The 4,196-nt window shown below is 37.6% G+C and overlaps 1 protein-coding gene across 1 annotated transcript in view; it reads left to right on the top strand.

The window, feature by feature from the left end:
• Positions 1 to 4,196, top strand: part of LOC108742655 (LIM domain-binding protein 2) — a 61,281-nt gene that overhangs the window by 22,760 nt on the left and 34,325 nt on the right. The window lies entirely within an intron of this gene.

Below are 4,196 nucleotides of genomic sequence, written 5' to 3' on the forward strand. Positions count from 1 at the left end.
TTGAATTATAGTGTATGAAAATTGTCAAAATAAACTTTCAACCCCCATAACTTTTTATGAGGTGAGACCGCCGCAAATTTTTTATGAAGTTTTACTCAGGTGACCACCCTTTTTCGATCTCCTCCTACCCCCACCCCCATCTAACCCCCATAACTTTTTATGGGTGTGAGACCGCCGCGAACTTTTTATGCTACAGTGGTGAGGGAAATCTCCTTCTCCTCTTTCGATCCCACCCACCCCATCATCTAGACATTTACCGAACTAATTGCTAGCAGAAGAGGAGATAAATGATTCCTTTTTATGATAACCTTGTTTTTTGAAGATTATATTAATTAATTTGTTCTGTACGAATTTTTATGTGTACTCTTTTTTTTATACGTATAGGTACTTTGTGTTTATAAAATTTTTCATTTGTGGCAACGTTGCATGTCGATGTTCCGCACGGGGCTTAAGTTACGACGTGTAAAACAATTGAAAGATAACTAAGACCGCGTGCAATGGCACGTCCGCTGTCCCATTTACGTCGACCCCCGCCGCTTGCATTGGCACTACTTTCTCGTTAACGTAATCGATTAAGATGTCGGCAAATTTTAATTAATTACAACAGCTGTATTGCACTGGATGTCGGATTAAGTTGTTTCATTGCGCATGCAAATACCCACTACGTGCATCTACAGGTGATATAATATACAGGGTGTACGCTAAATTAGTTCATTTTAGCATGCTAGTTTAAGGTTTTGTAGATCAACTTGGAAAACTTGAAATTTGCTAACCGTTGGAAAACCAGAGAATATTTTTATTTGCAAGCGAAAGGTTCTGAATTTCAAAAATTTGAGCATATACTGTCAAATTAATCTAATTTTAAAAATACTTTTTTTCAAGTAGAAAGGTTTTAATTTTTATATTCCTAGAGGACACGATAAACTGGAAGGCGCTAATTCTAGATATTTGTGGAGTCATAGCTCACGACGGAAATAGCTCTAGAAATATAAAACATAAAACAAATATTAGCGCAGGGTCGGATCAGTGCTAGGAAAAAGAAATCACTTTTGTGCTCGAGATCGGCCAATTTGGAAATTCAGAAACGGTTAATAAAGGTGTATGCTTGGAGCATGGGTGTGAAACGTGGACGGTAGGCGCTGCGGAACAGGAACGGTTAGAAGCATTTGAAATGTGGTGTTCCAGGCGAATAATGAAGATATCGTGGATAGAGAAGGTTAGAAATGACGAGGTATTAGAATGAATAAGAGAACAGAGGACATAGTGGAAGTCAATAAGAAATAGGTGAGATAGGTTGGTCCTCAGACATGAAGGTCTAGTCAGACATATTAGAGGCAGAAACAGGAGTTAGGAGTTACGATGATCATTGAAAACACAGCGTCGTTGGCGGGGATGAGGGGCGGCTGCTCCTCCCAGAAACTCGAAAAAGTTTGTTCAAATACCTAGTCATTTATTGCGATGCGATTTGAAAGTGTGTGAAGACGATTCCATGTATTCCTCACCCTTGATGTTTGGCAACAAGACAGATGTAACTAAGCGGTACTATTTAAGAAATTAAAAGAAAATCTAAAAATATTATGTACTAATTAAGATTTTTGTTTCTTGTCTAAAGCACTAAAATTTTACAAGTTGTATTTATTTTACCTATTACACCCTACAATTCATGATATCATTCTATCGCCTCTCCCCTGTCCTTTTGGTTGACGACGTACTTGATGTTGAAGATTAGACTGTGGTTGAGAAGTGTCGTAGGGCATGAAAATTAGTTATATTAGTTATTAAAAGCATACATGTATGCGTTGTCCTTAACACTAACCTTCAACCCTCTCAACCTTAACTTAATCGCCTGTCCCGTTTTGTAAAAATTAGGAAATATGGGGCAAGTGAACTAATAAATAATTGATGTCACTTGTACATATTGTTTAAGTGTTAAATCAGAGATCACCTTCCTAACCGTATGTAAAAGTTAAAAATAAAGAAGTTAACGTTTCTCTTTGTAGGTATTAGCATTACCAATCAAGCAAAATTATGGAGTAAATATAAAACCAATTTTGTTAAACATTTTTGAGTAATATAGTAATTTTATTCATCATTCGGTTGGTTCTCTTTCTCCTAATAGAGACAGTAGATGGATGGGGGCTTTTAGTCATCCGAGATCCAATTTGGAGGTTTAATATAGAAGGTGCAAATTTAATTTTCACTGTCGCGCTTCTTAGCGTACTCGAATCTGGTCGGATATGAAGTTTTCTCTACTTATTAGTTACTTAATATAGATAGAACAGTGGTAGATCGTACTAGTCTGATAGAGAAATGTCAAAATATTTCAAGAACTAATTGAAAATCATCCGATTTTCTATCATGTAAAACTTAAAATATTGGATGGGAGTAGAGATAGACCTAGATTAGTGCGTGTCCAACGAAAAAAATTATAAAACTGCCCACATATAAATAAAAGAATTAATGCGTTTTAGAAAATACCACAAATGGTGCGGTAAACGCCATCTGTAGTACGATGCTGCATTTTAGGATTTGTATGCTCCAACAAGGTCCACTTGTGTGGATATCTACTTGCTGAAAACGAATCCAGGCGTAGCCCAACCTCAAAGTGATAGGCACGTTACCATAATCGAATAAAATAATTCGAAGTGGTCTGTATTCTGTCGAAACTGCCAGACGCGGATCGCGATTTCGATCTTTTTGGATCTGATCAGCGCGTCGCAGGCAGCTCCGACAGAACACAGGCCAACTTTTACCTGCTGTCTTAACAGTGCGTTTTAGAAAATACCACAGATGGCGCGGTAAACGCCATCTGTAGTACGATGCTACATTTTAAGATTACGTATGCTCCAACAAGGTCCATTTAAATATATAGATCCGAGTCTGGCAGCTTCGACGGAATACAGACCACTTCGAATTATTTTATCCTTTTTGAATTAGTTTAAAAAAGATAAGTATTTGCTAGATATGTAAATACAAAAAGGTACAGTAAAATTTTTGAAACCAACATCGAAAATGCACATTCTTTAAGTAAATTGCCGTTGGATTACACAAGAAAGTCCATACATTCTGACATTTCCTCCTCAGTTTTTTCAAAATTGCCTTTTTAAGAACCAGTAAATTTATTTCAGTAAGGGAGGAGATCATGAAATTCTTTAAAGTTTCGGGTAAATTAAAGTTCCTCTTTCACGGTAAAGTAGTTCCTTTGGCCCCTTGAGAAAATAAATTGCAGCCAAGTAAATATTTTGATTAGTTGGAAAACGTTGGGCGCTAATTTTAATTAGAACAAAGGGCGAGTTGGTGGTGGTGGAGGAGTACGTGCCCGCTGGGAGAGTCCCTACACGACCCGAGCGCAAGCACAGGCACTCATGCTAAATTTCAGAGAAATTGATCATAAATAAAGAAGGCAGCCGTGAAAGTCAGAATTCGACTTGATTTATTCGGAACGAGCTGCGCTATGAGTGTGAACACCTACCGGTACAAATTACATCCGAAGCCAACTAAAAAAAGAATAAGAATAAGAAAAGAACAAGAAGAAGAAGAAGAAGTTGAAGAGTTGAGAGAGACTTCGACGTGGCAATTTGTTCCCGTTGAGCACTCTTAATGGCATTGTTATAGCTCGTCCGGACGCTCCGATCACTAATGAAAATTAATGTTAATCTTTGCAGCTCGGATTTAACAAAAAAATAAAATAAAATCTTTAAGAAAAATGAGAATTTTATTCGAAGGAAATGGACTGCTTTTTACCGGTAAAACGGTGGCAGTAACAAATCGACTTATGAAAAGCTTCAACAGTGAAGTAGCGAAGGGATGGGGACAAAGGGGGTTATGGTCTCCAGGCGGTGCAAATATGGGGGCGGCAAAATGTTTTCTTCGGTATTGGATAGAATCAGGTCTGCCGCATAGTAATGTTAGATATTTCAATTTTTTGGTATTTGTACCAATTATTAATAATAATTTGTACCACGTAGCAAGACAAAGATAGGAGATGAAAAATTAGAAGAAGTGGCTGATTTTAGATACCTAGGAAGTCAGATAAGTGAGGATGGAAGGAGTAGTAGGGATATAAAGCAGAGGATAGCGCAGGGTCGTGTCGCCTTTAATAAAAAGAAGTCACTTCTATGCTCGCGAACGGTTAAATTAGAAATTCGAAAAAGGTTGTTAAAGGTGTATGTTTGGAGCACGGCGTTGTACGGGTG

This window comes from Agrilus planipennis, unplaced genomic scaffold (genome assembly GCF_000699045.2).
Source record: "Agrilus planipennis isolate EAB-ADULT unplaced genomic scaffold, Apla_2.0 scaffold173, whole genome shotgun sequence".
NCBI lineage: Eukaryota > Metazoa > Arthropoda > Insecta > Coleoptera > Buprestidae > Agrilus > Agrilus planipennis.